This window comes from Macrobrachium nipponense, chromosome 24, assembly GCF_015104395.2.
Source record: "Macrobrachium nipponense isolate FS-2020 chromosome 24, ASM1510439v2, whole genome shotgun sequence".
Classification (NCBI taxonomy): domain Eukaryota; kingdom Metazoa; phylum Arthropoda; class Malacostraca; order Decapoda; family Palaemonidae; genus Macrobrachium; species Macrobrachium nipponense.
In genome coordinates, this window is record NC_061091.1 from 24,492,140 (window position 1) to 24,506,519 (window position 14,380).

At 37.1% G+C, this 14,380-nt stretch overlaps 1 long non-coding RNA gene across 2 annotated transcripts in view; it reads left to right on the forward strand.

The window, feature by feature from the left end:
• LOC135205523 (uncharacterized) overlaps window positions 1–13,806 on the forward strand; it is a 236,147-nt gene extending 222,341 nt beyond the window's left edge. For both annotated transcript variants that reach the window (XR_010312550.1, XR_010312549.1), the window contains exon 3: window positions 13,720–13,806. This is a non-coding gene — a long non-coding RNA (uncharacterized LOC135205523). The remainder of the gene's footprint in view (window positions 1–13,719) is intronic.
• The last annotated feature ends 574 nt before the right edge of the window (window positions 13,807–14,380 follow it).

Genomic DNA, 14,380 nt, shown 5'->3' on the forward strand with positions numbered 1-14,380 from the left:
ACAAACGTGTTAAGGAGATTATTATTGATTTACACCACCCGAGTCACAGATTATTATGTGTTGAATTCCATATTTACTGATTTAGCACTCATAATATTCCTAACACACTCAATTGCGGTGTTTGTTTTTTAGTGCTATTAATTCTATATAACGTGTCAAGGAACTATTAACACTAAGAAGTGTTTATTCCCTCTGTCAGACTCGTAATTCTGTTAATATTCTACGTATATTCTTTCAAGGATTGATTGTTTGGCACAGGATAGGCCCTTAACTGACAGGTGTCTAGTGTGTCCCTTGTTTTCATGACACGTGTTACAATCAGTTATGTGCTTTTTATATCTGTAAGCATTGTAGGCCAGTAAAACAGTGATTTGGCTTTCTGTGACATAGGAGGGAACCCTGGATGACGGAATGCAACCAGTTTATGACGATTGGTATGAGAGAGATTCATTACTACCTACCTGGTCGTTAGTCCTCTGCTGTGTTTCTTCGGGTTTTTCCTCGTCACAGACCTACATAGAACATTACATTTGATTACATTATTCTGATACACATACTATAAATATACTTTTGCTTTTAGGGTTTCTGCTCGAAGTGTTATTGTTTTTGCCTAGCCACTGACCCTGTTTCCGTTTCGAAGTGTTTATTTGTTTGGTGTTTATTGTTTTGCTTATCGCTGTTGACACTTGCTTTGTTCAGTTTGTAACAGTTCTGCGCTCCGACCCAGATATTCAATGCTCGCGATCTCTTGGGTTAAGGAATTTTCTTGTTTAGATACGGTTTTAACAATAGGCACGGATGTTCTATATCTTTTAGTCCAATTAATGGTTCTTTGCTGTATGGTGCGGGATTGCGGGATAATGCGTCAGCTATGATATTTGCTTTCCCAGGTAGATATCTTATCTTGGCTCCAATAACCTGAATGATCATTTGTCACCGAGTTCCTTTTGACTGTGATTAAAGCCTTTGAAAAACTCGGTAAAGGACTCATGTCAGTAAGGACTTTATTCAGGATAGCCATAGATTATGAACTTAAATGTACTAGTGTTAAAGATACCTAGCCCTTCCTTGCCTATTACTGCATATTTACTTTCAGAGGGCTTTAGTTTACGTGAATAAAAAGCTATAGGGAAGAACTGTTTATCATATTACTGAAGTAATACCCTCTTACCCCTTGGTCTGAGGCGTCTGTTGCAATAAAAAAAAAATTCTTTATTTAAATCAGGGATTTTTAAGTTAGGTGAGCTGCATTTTCCGCTTTTAAGATATCGAACGCCTGTTGATGCTTTTCAGACCATAATAAATCTACCCTCTTCTTCGTAAGATCTGTTAAAGGAAGCTGTCATGATTGAAGAGTTTAAATATTTACATACGATTGTAATACCCACTACAGCGCAAAAGTGCTGTATCCCCCTTTTACGTTAATAAGTACCGAAAGTTATGAATAGCCGACACCTTACCATGGACTACTTTTAAGACCTTGACTAGACACATAAAACCTAGATAAACATGTTCGGTTTTTAAAAACTCACATTTAGATATTTTACTCTGAGATTATTTGTCTTTGTCTCTGTAGCACTAGCTCTAGTTTATGTGAATGTACTTCTAAGGTATTAGAAAGGATTACAAGATCATCCTATAGGCATGTAGGTTATCCCCTAAAAGTCTCCAAACACTATATTGTAATTGGGGCGCAACGTAAGCCGGAGGCATACGTAAAAAATTGATAATGTCCCCTGAGTGTGCTGAAAACGGAGTATGAGGTACAATCACTTAGGTAATGGTATCTGGTAAAAGCTTTTAAGTAAGTCCAAGCTGGTGAAAAATTTATTCTAACCTAACAGAGATAAGATGTCGTCGCTACATGGCACTGGAAACTATCGGGAGTTGTTTCCTTGTTTAAGCGACAGAAATCTACGCAGATACGCCAAGTCCGATCTTTTATGGCATGACTTTTGAGGGAAAATTATATGGGGCTATTTGATTTCCTAATGGCTCCTATTACTAACATATTTCAACTTCGCCATTTATCTCTATTTTGAAATTGCAGTGAGAGTCTATACGAAGGTACGTATATAGCTTTATGTTTGTCCTTAGACCGTATTTTGTGTTAAATTACATCCGTTTTTCCCAGAGATCACTCGCTAGTGGAGAAACTTCCTGGTATTCAGGTAAAAGATAAAAAAAAATTCTGCTGAATCACCTCTGCTTGAATGACTTTACTGATATTACTTTAGATAGATTATCAGAGAGATTCATCCACGACTGGTTGGGCGGGATTAAGTTAGCAACAATAAAAGAAATGCGATATTTATATGTATAGGTTTTTGTGGATTACTATATTAACTTGTTTGCAGCGAGTCAACCGTGTCTAGGGCTTTGTTCGCGGAAATCGTTATATTTCAGAGTGTCGGGAAGGATTAAAATTTCATTTCCCGCAGCAAAGTCTTTTTACACGCACTAAGACATTGAGGGTGCATGCTTCTCTAGATTTTGCGTGCAAAGTGCGACTGCGGTTGTGGGAGAATTCTGTTGGGTCATTTGAACAATGTTACGATTTATGAGACAAATGTATAGTTCCTTTATATAAGTTATTATTTGATTAACTGTCTCATTTTTGTTCAAACGGATTTTAATATGTTTGAAGGTTTATAGGATTTCCCTTTGATAAACACGCCTTATTTTGCTGGGTGTAAGATAATATTTTTGTATACCCCTAGATGAATCTTACAATTACACTAGATACAGATCAATGTGTTTTATAACTATAGAGGTATCTGTAAGCGCTCGCTTATCCGGACTTCTCATTAGGGAAGTTCGAACAACAGACGGTGAGTCCGTAAATACAGGATATTACGTGTACTAAAGAAATAAAACAAGATATTCTAATTTTTACGGCGCGTACAGTCGGGCTTTATCCACCACTACTTATAATAAACTTACGTATTAAAAAAAAAAAACGAAAAACCTGCTCTGATTACTTTATACGGTCGTGTGTTTCATAGGAAAAATCCTTTTTAATTCAAAAAGATATCGGTATTATGAACCACATCGCTTTTCCCCACTCTGCTAGAGTCGCTTATTGTATGGAATTTGCTATGCTTTGAACACTTCGGCAGTTTTTTGACTGACCTTGACCGCTTGACTAGGTGACACAGTCACCGAGTTTGCTTGTTTGATTCTGAACGGGCTACTGTTCTATTTTTTTTTTTTTGTAATAATTAAGATCCTTCTCTTTATTACCATCGGCAACGTTATTGTGTGTTTTTAGCATTATGTTGCTGGTTACGTATAAAGCAATGAATGACGAACTATTAGGAACTGAGCGATTACTAATAAGACAAGTTATCACTACTGCATTCAATATTAACTGTTTGTACTTCATTCTTTGCTAAAAATTTGAAATAGTGAGGGATCCTGGTCAGCGCATTTAGCCTGATGAAAGTTTTTTACAGACATGTTATTCCTTGCAATCCAGACATATTTTTAAAGTTAAGTTGAGTCATTGAGGTTCGATATTTTATATAACTCAAAAAACTCAAGGCTAAAACTGCGATCGGGACTTGCAAAGGAGCATTTATTGTCATGACCCGAAATAGTGTTACCTCTAATTTATATAGATTTGTACGGGTGTTCCACTTGTTTTTTTGTGTGTTTTTCTAATCACTACGGTGCTTAACGACCCTATCCATGCATCTGTATAAATACAGACGTCCACTGCGTAAACGCATATTCACTGTTTAATATGATTTGTTACGTAAGGGATTAATAATCACCCAAAAAAAATGATAAAATTAACATAGTATATGATTATGATATTTCAGTAGAACTTCTGGAAACAGACACTCAAAGATAAAAACTCGCAGTAGCGAAATCTCAATGATGTTGATAATTTCTGTAAAAAAGTAAGATTAAGAATGTCTCGTAACTTCAGCCACAGGAATAACGAAATTCGACCTGCAAAGGAAACACTCAAAGTTACTCCAATGAATAAAAATTGTACTTAGCTTGCTTTTGTGGGAAGTCACGGTGTTCCGATAACGACACACGGCCTTGGTCCTCCTTCTCTATTTAGCGGGATGACCTGGTTTGGCTTCAGTTTCCCCTGTGCGCGTTGTTTCGAGATGATTCGAGCCCTTGAAAGATCCGATGCTGCAGACGCGTTCGTTGTTTCTTGAAGTGCCAGGAAACGCTCACTAACGATGTTTTCTTGAATGATTCTAATGAGAGACGAAGCTTGGCGTTGCCGTAGGAAAAAGACACGTCGGTTTTGTTTCTTGAAGTTATTCACTAAACGATGATACTAAGTTGGTTGAAGAATCTGTTGCTTTCGTCGTCGTTGAAGAGTTCTTATTGTTTTCTGAAGTCGCTCACTAACGATGATACTAGGTTGCTTGAAGAATCTGCTGCTTCCGTCGTCGTTGACTTCTTATGATACATGATTTATTATTCTGGTTTTTCTTCGTAGGACATTGTAGAGTTCTTCTGGTAGAGTCTCTTCGGGGGCGTGGGTTCGTATCCCACCGCTGCCACCAATATTAGGGCTTGTGCCTTGTATGATAAGGCGCCCTATGAGGTAATGTTAGACTAGCGATAATCTTACGCTAAGTCGGTTGGTATTGCACTTCCATCTTCAATGGAGTGTCTGGGGGTTTGTAGATCATTTACGAAGTCGGTATTATCTTGTTGGTTATTACGACGATGTGTTAAACTCATGGTGAGGAGGTTCTTGTAGAAAACACTAAATATTAAACTATATGTATTCTTCTGAAGTTTTACATGCTGAAGATCAGATATGATTGTACAAGTCTTCTAATAACGATAGCTTGATCGCTTCTGCCAATGATGATGGCTAATCCTATTCCTCTACATGATAAAGCTTAGGTAAAGAGGTACAGGTCTTCTAATGACGATAGCTAACTCTGTTCTGCTCGTCTACCATCTCTGTTACAAGTTATGAAGGAACAGACAGTAGTTCGAACATAATAAAAAACAAACCAATGAAATTGTTTCATTCCGAAACAAAATGAGACACGCTACAGATCACGTAGGCCGTTTGAATTATAGGTCGGGGTAGTTGTCTCAAGCAGGGAGCTTGGACTAATGTTTATAAACAATTGAATGACTACAGGTGACGGCATGTTATCTTGGCCTACTTTGTTGTATACGTCATCTTTAGCGTCTCTAGTCTGATCACATTCCTGCAAGCAATCTGGTTGACCTCTTTAGTTTTAGACTTTTATATATATGGACTAACATTCCATATTTTTATTATGTAAACACTTACATATATACATAAAAACATCAATATATAAAAAAAGAAAGAAAACGTCTAAATGTATCCTGAACATCCCCAAGATATCTTCGGCAACAAGACTCAAGAAGAGAACAGCTGTCCACCCGACTTGGGCAAGTGGCTTCATTGTCATTTAAATGCTTGGGAATCCTACATCCTGCATTCTAAGAACGTTGCTCTGGGTTCGTTGTAACTTTCGTGATGCAGTATTGGCAAGCATCTGAATGACAATGTAGCCATTTCTTCAAGTCAGGATCATGTCAAGAGTAAATATTGCAAGGAGTGACGAATGAATACAAGGGATATCACGTGACACTTGGAGAAGGCTGAGGACGTAGGTCTAATAAGGAATACCTTGGCTGAGAAACAAGGCTTTGACTTCGATATGAAGGCAGACGACCAGATGGCGAGATGGGGCGGGGTGAGAGTGGTTCAGATTAGGGAGGAGGGAGGGATTGGTTAAGAAGGGGGAGGAGGAAAGGGGCGGGTGGAGAGGGGTACATATGGAAGGGCAAAGCCAGAGGGTTGATGTAAGTTGCTGACCAGATTTTCAAGGTGAATTGAACCCATAAGGGGGATAAATAAGTAACTCATGAATAAATAATCAGAGATAAATAAGATATCTAAATAATTAATAAAAGTAATTAAACCAGGGTTACGAGTCAAAAAAATCCTCTAAGCCAAGAAGGTAAAAAAGGGAAAAGTTAAACTCTGTCTTCGTCTATAAAGAGCAGAAAATACGGTGGAAGAATTATGTAGGGAATGAAAGAGGAATTACTGCTTGATGGTCAAGGAATTGAGGACAAAGGCTATAAAGTGACGAACGAAGATTTAGAAGGGTGTCTATCGAAGGTAATTGACCAACGGAATCAGGAAAAAGGTGTAATAAAAGTGTCAGAAAAACGAACTTTACTTTAACTTTCGGTTTGGACACCAAATGCCTGTCTTCTGGTCACGACAGTTCTTTATTTAGAGCTACAAATCGATAAAACAACTCCGATTCTTTATATATATTTATATATAATATATATATATATATATATATATATATATATATATATATATATATATGTATGTATGTGTGTGTGTGTGTGTGTATGTGTGTGTACATATGTGGAAGACGACAGAAAATAAAAGCCGTTTCAAACTCGATCGGAAAAAATACCCTTTGTATTTATTTTTGTTAGCGATTCCTTTCCGTAAAGCGACTCCCAAAAATTGATTTAAAAATAGACAGCCAGTCCAACTGGGCAGTGTTTATTGAGCCATGAAGGGAAAGCAAATATTTTGTGATTTCGTATAACTAAAAAGGCTTAAATGAAAGGGTGCTTTTCTTTCTGGACGAACGCCAATCCGTTAGCTTCAAACCAGATTCTGAACGTGTACCAAATGAACGCGCGGTCAGGAATTTACTTAAAAATATGGAAGGAATATAGAATTTAGGCCAAAGGCCAAGCGCTGGGACCTATGAAGTCATTCAGTGCTGAAATGAGAACTGAGAATAAAAAGGTTTGAAAGGTGTAACAGGAGGAAAACCTCGCAGCTGCACTGTGAAACAATTGTAAGAGGGTGAAAAGTAAGATGGATGAAAGAATATGGTTGGAGGTACAGTAAAAAGGAATGAAAGGGGATGCAGCTAGAGCCCGAAGGGACTCTTCAAAGAACATGAAGAAGTAATACTCCCCTACGGAGTCTGGTTAAAAAGAACGCGCATTTGTGCGACAAAAAGGGGGAAAAAGTATATAAATCGGCGCAGAACTGTATCACATTATCCTATTATTTCGAATGAACTTGATTATCCTTTTCGAATGTTGTGCATTATTTTCAACGTAATATTCTACAAACTATAAGATGTATTTTGAAATCACGCTGTCATGACACGGAGGATATACGATTGCAATAAGGAATAAAATTGGTAAGATATAACTTGTGAATGATAACAGAAAACACAATTACAAAAACCACGTAGTAAATGGAACTAATCACAAACAATAATTGCTTTATATCTAGAACATTTTCTACTTGATTTTTGTAAATGTTATGTTATCCATGTTACACTTGTATATATTCCACTTCATAACAGCGTGATATCAAAGTGCAGGTAACAATGAAGTTTTTGTATAGACAGACAATGACCGCTTACATTGAATTGAATTGAATATAGAATTCAGGCCAAAGGAGTCATTCAGCGCTGAAACAGAAATTGGCAGTAACAGGTTTAAAAGTTGTAACAGGAAGAAAACCTCGCAGTTGCACTAAGAATCAATTGTTAGGAGAGGGTGGAAAGCAAGATGGAGGTAGAGTACAAGGAACGAAAGGGGTTGCAGCTAGGGACCGAAGGCACGCTGCAAAAACCTGAAGTATGCCTACAATGCACCGCATGAGGTGCACTGATAGCACTTCCCCCTTACGAAGCCGCTTTCCTACAGCGGCTGTGATTTTAATCCCAAGAAAGGTGTCCGGGCAGATTATGTAGAACATTTCGCGCATTTTCAGAAGTTATGATGATGAAGAATAATTGCCAGTAATACCAGCTAACATCTGACTAATAAGACCACTCAAAAATTAATACTGAAGAACATTGCTTTTATTTCAGGTTCTTTTAAAATAAAGGGGTATACTGATATCAATATGCTGTTATACATGTTACTGTAAATATGTGAAATCCAGGGATTTAATGAGATCCCTCTGGATTATGTAAAATGACCAATTCCTTTGGGAACATATGATTTCCGAGGGCTAGTACTAGACACTGTAAAACAGTGATTCATCTACACTGTTTCGCTGTGTTTAGTACCATAGTAGATTCACATCAACCGTGCATTTGATGTCTAGGCCAGTTTCTTACGACGCTGCTGATTGGCTGTTGATACGCCAGTCATAGGGCTGGAAACTCTCTCGCGAGAGTTCACATAGGCAGGATGTATGCTCCCCATCCCCTAAGGGATACGTCTTTAAAAAGTATCCCTCAGGAGAAGTGGCGCATAGATCCTACCCATGTGAACTCTCTCGAAAGACTGAGAGTTTTCATCCAGCCCTGTGACTGGTTTATCAACAGCCAATCAGGAGCGTCGTAAGGGACTGGCCTAGACATCAAATGCACGGCTGATGCGAATGTACTATAGCCTCTGGGGGATCTCGTGTCTTTAAAGTGCATTTCATCCCCTCAGAGGCTAGTACTAAACATGGCGTAGCACAGTTGACCCGCAGGGCCTAGTACTAAACAAGGTGAAACAGCGTAAATCACCCTTTAGTACTATCCCTCGGAGATCAAATGTTCCTAAGCGAATTGGTCATTTCATATGTTCCCTAGGGATTTCGTGAAATCCCTGGATTTCATATATTTACTGTAACAATGGCCAATAAGACCTAATGATACGAAGACCTATTAAAATAAGAAGCACGATGAAAAAAAAAAACCACAGTAAAAATTCTAATTGCCGTCAATGCACTCAGTAATCGTTGATTATCCTAGAAATCGCAAGTAATCTCAACAAACAGAAGTCATCAAAGCAATCATCGGTAATCCCACTGACCGCTAATCATTCCATTAGCAGCCGGTCATCCCAAAACCCGCTGGCAATGCAGTTCTTATCACTGGTAATCTCAGTTAACAATGGTGGCGTGGTGGGTAAGAATTTTTATACAAATAAAATCTACTAAGATATTACTTTCTTATTAGACTTACTTCTCTGAACGGGAAATTGGCTTCTGGGTAGAAGAGGCGTGACGGGGAACCGCCATCTTGAAAGGCGAGATGATATCTGGAAGAAAATAACAATTATCATTAGATAAACATCATTAATGACAAGGTCTCTTTTTATTGCTTTTAACTTGTGTTACTACTATGTTTCTGTATTTTATTTTTAAAAATATGTCGTAAAATACCATGAATTATTTCTTCAGAGATCGTCCATACCATTTAGTTGGCATACTTCTCGATCCAATAGCGTTGTAATATTGTACTAGTATATCAAATAATAACTATGAGAAATTCAAGCCTATCAATGAAACAAACACATTTTCACATAGTACTAGTAATACTAAAAATAATATCAAAACTGTCAAACGAAACAGTAATTTCATCTAAACACGTTGGGAGATATTACGGCGCCACCTCTTTGTATACACACTTGTTCAAAAATGTTGTCCCATGATTGTAATCCTTCCAGTCTTTGACAACTGACTCATCACGTGATGTCTCATTCTCACGAATGCTCATATCACAACAGCGAAGATAACACATCTCATTGCCAAACTCACAACAACAATGAAATCAAGGTTGATTAAGTATAAGGACCTTGAATAAAGTCAGCGCGGGCAACTTCAGTGAGACGACTGCTTTCTGGTATAGTACCGAGAATGTAGTTTCATTGCTGCTGGGGCAGTTATTGGGCTCTGCAACAACAAACAATGATAATGGGCTCCTGTAAATGTTGCTACTTTCATTGTTTCTTCATTTCTTGCTCAAATAATATAAGTACTATGCGAGTGTCATCAATAACAAACAAGAAATCTGATTGCCTGCGAATGATCTGATGTCATAACAACCGGTAGCAAGTTGCACAGTACCAATTCTCTTAAAAATAATGTTTGAAAGAATATTATCATCTAATTAATGTTACTCATAAGGCAGTGAAAATTGCGTGACATGTTTGAAGTAACACTTGGAACACATTAGAAAATGAATAAATAAATTAAAATTCGCGTATAAGGGGAGACCCATCCTAAAGGAGAACGTTTGAGCCTACCGAAGAGAAAGACTGTCAAGATGAGAGAGGGTTGTGCAAGGATCTCAAATCAAGAAAGAATATTTCAATCTACTTGCAAAAGAGCCCTTCACAATGAGGGCTAGATAAAACTCAAGACTATGACAGCGGCTGGTTCCTGTCTGTCGCTGACCGGAAGAATTACGGCCTTTTGTTGATATTTTTGTCGATATCCTTTATGTTTGTTTATGAATTTACGATTTTTATTTATGTTTATGTCTTTTGCTTATGCTTGTGTTATTTACTGTCTTCGAGGTGATAGTATTTAACACGACGCCCAATTTGCGCGTAAACTGGTAGTTACCGAACCACAGGGGCGCGGTTGTAGTGTTCAGATTGGTCTTACCGCGAACTCTAAGGCTGCTTGCCAAGCAAGGACAGTTTTCCCTTTTCCAGAAATCGCTCAATTTGACAACAGATCTTTTAAAAGCGTCAAACAAGTGGCAAGGTTCTATACAATTCATTCGTTGTTCCAGGGTCTGGACGGACGTACGGTCTAGTTTTCTAGACCGTGAACGGTCGGGATACATGGTCTAGCTTTCGAAACCGTAGATGGACGCTCGGTCTAGCTTTCAAGACCCTGGACGGCGGTACGGTCTAGTTTTCTAGACCGTGAACGGACGGGATGTTCGGTCTAGCTTTCGAGACCGTGGGCGGACACAGTTGTCAGACACTACTCGAGGTGCTAATCTGATTTCCCTGAAAGCATTGCGGATAGGATTCAATATCCGGAGTGTTCTCACAGAGGCTTACCAGAGTTTATTGCCAATTCTATCCATCTTTGTTTTTCTGGTAAAATCATTTAGGTGAATTTTCGTCCCAATAATTCTGATTTACTTGCCTGGTGACTTTCGTTTTATGCCGCGAATATTTTTCATTCCTTTCGGGCAGAGAAACATTTACAAATTTGGTTTTTGAGGATATGTTATGAAGAAAGTCTCGTTGTAGTAAGAACTCTTTCTCTCTCTCCATTGTTATATATATAAATGGGAACAATAACCCAAGGTAATCTGAAAGACACCCTTTCTTAAAGATCTTCGCCTGCAAATATTTTCGTTTATCGGTTAATAAAATTTTGCCATTATCTGCCAGCCTAATGGAAATTTCTTAAAGAAATTCAGTGTAAAGGATTTTCTGAAACTGAAGTGAAAAGAAAAGGAGAACGATAAGAAATAAATATATAAAAGAAAGAGAAAATGCATAAGGCTTGACGAATGGATTATAAAAAGTGATAGCGCACTTCCTCCCTCTCTTTCTCTCTCTCTCTCTCTCTCTCTCATAATGTAATGTAATATAGAATTTAGGCCAAAGGCCAAACACTGGGACCTACGTGGTCATTCAGTTTGAAAAGTGTAACAGGAAGGAAACTTTGCAGTTGCACTATGAAATAATTGTTAGGAGAGGGTGGATAGCAAGATGGAAGAAAGATAATACGAATGGAGGTACAGTAAAAGGAATGAAAGGGGTTGCAGCTGGGGGTCAAAGGGAATCGGGAAAGAACCTATAGTAATGCCGACAGTGCACCCCTTGAGGTGCACTGACGGCGGCGCTACCCTCCAACGGGTCACTCTATATATCGACCATTATGAACCAAAACGGAAGAGCACGCTTCACTGATAATGGTAATAATTTCAAAATACAAAAATATTTATTTCAAACAACATTACCTAAATAAATGACAATATTAAATATTCATTTACACAATAACCATTAAATGATATCCTTTTTTAATTATATAACTTGCTTCTAAATCAATTAAGGTGTCATTCCATTTTAACTTTCAATTACAATTATTCACAACATTCTTTGCGCTTTTCGCTAAATTTTACATATCCCTGTATCTTTCGCTTCTGTGTGTAAATACGATAGCCTATGGCTTGCTCTGAGACTCTCTCACCACTGGTGCCTGTATGCGGATTAGGACTACTGTGTCGACTCTCTCTTATATTACCGTCGTTTTTGACAGAAGGCGCACATCAATGATATAACGAGGGAGATAAAAGGAAATGCTATCGGAAAAAGATTAACGCGTACCCATATATATAATATATATATATATATATATATTATATACTACAGTATATATACACGTATATATATATATATATATATATATATATATGTAGTGTGTGTGTGTGTGTGTAAATATATATAAATATAGAGCTAATGTTATTTTATACATTAGTAAAATAATTTCCTTAAAGAAACTATAATTAAAACAGAAAAACCTAAAAAAACCGTTAGAAAAAAAACTGTCAAAAAGAAGACAGTAATAGCAGGTACTTTGGTCAAAAAAGGTAAAACTTGTTTATTATTCATGAAGAAAAAATATGTCTAAAAAGTCCCATTTGCATAGAGTTATCTAAACACCGCCTTCGCCTTTGCCAGCCCAAAAGACCCCAAGGCCACTTTCAGAGAGAGAGAGAGAGAGAGAGAGAGAGAGAGAGAGAGAGAGAGAGAGATGTCTCATCATTCTGTACTAACGTTCAAAATATTTTCCAGATTGCAACCTTAAAAATTGGGAAATATAATCGATATTAAATTCATGCCTATTGTCACAGAAAGGTAAGGATATTTCAGAATTTTCTGAAATAACATGTATACTAAGGTACACCATATACTAAGAACCTTAGTGCCTATACAATTATCACACCCGCCTCTATTTTCTCTTATCCATAATTAAATCTAGTAATAAATATTCCTCTCCCCCCATTCTTACGTAACATGCCTGAGACAAGACGTGAGGCTTGTAACCTCATCCCAGAAAGCTTGCGTTTCCCATCTATAGAAAAAAAGATACTACCCACCCACGCGCTCGTACACTCAGGCACATATACACACTACTCAACGTTAGGTTTCGATAAGACGGGATGATTTATATTCCACATTCTTTCATTAGATAGTAGGATCTAATCCATCCCTTCTTGTTGAAGCATAACACGATATATATAATATTAATAATATATATATTAATATATATAATATATATATATATATATATATATATATATATATATATATACATATATATATATATATACATATAATTGATATATATATATATATATATATATATATATATAATATATATATATATACACGTACATACAGTCAAATCATATGATTTTTTTTATTTTCAGGCACTCATTCACATAAATGTACATTATTCATAAACGCACACAATAATTTACCATTATTGTTTATAGTTCAGTTATTAAAAGCTGAATTGAACAATAACTTGTCATGCACTCTTAGCGATGATAGTGTATTGATGAAAAACAATGTTGATTAAAACCGTGACACACACACACACACACACACACACACACACACACATATATATATATATATAGATATAATATATATATATATATATATATATGTGTGTGTGTGTGTGTGTGTGTGTGTGTGTGTGTGTGTCACGGTTTTAATCAACATTGTTTTTCATCAATACACTATCATCGCTAAGAGTGCATGACAGTTATTGTTCAATTCAGCTTTTAATAACCGAACTATAAACAATAATTGTAAATAGTAACCCACCCGAAAAAACTGCCATCTAAAGATCTACTTTCTTTAAACGCGTTTCAAATAATAATAATAAAAGTTGGTCATCTTACGCTCCATCTTAATATATACTTCTTATCATTACAGAAATGACGGAGTACTTCGGAGAACCACAGAATTAAACCCCGAAGTCTAAGCGAACGCCCTCTGGTGCAAAGGCGGTGAAATACTGAAGGCGTGGGCGTGATATTGTGTCTATGTGAGTGGGCGTACCAAGAGACATCGACATGATGCCATCTGGAACTTATCTGCAGCGTCTTCCTCTCCCTTGTTTATTTTCGGTTCTTCTTCTTTGCTCGTTCTTCCATGAAGGTAGGTTCACTTGGATCTGATATGTGAATACTACCTAAAATTTAGGCCGAAAAGCCAAACGCTGGGATCTAAAGGTCATTCAGCGATGAAAGGGAAACTGAAAGCAAAAATGGTTTGAAAGGTGTAACAGGAGGAAAATATTATAGCTGCATCGTGAAACAACTGCCAGGAGAGGCGGAAAGTAAGATGGAAGAGGAATATGAACTGAGGTACAGTAAAAGGAATGAAAGGTGTTGTAGTTAGGGGCCGATGGGACGCTGGAAAGATTCTCAAGTAATGCTTGCAGTGCACTGAGTGAAGCGCACTGAAGGCACTTCACCCTACGGGGATAATTTTATATATATATATATACTATACATAATATATATATATATATATATATATATATATATAATATATATATTATATATATATATATTACAGAACGAAACAATTT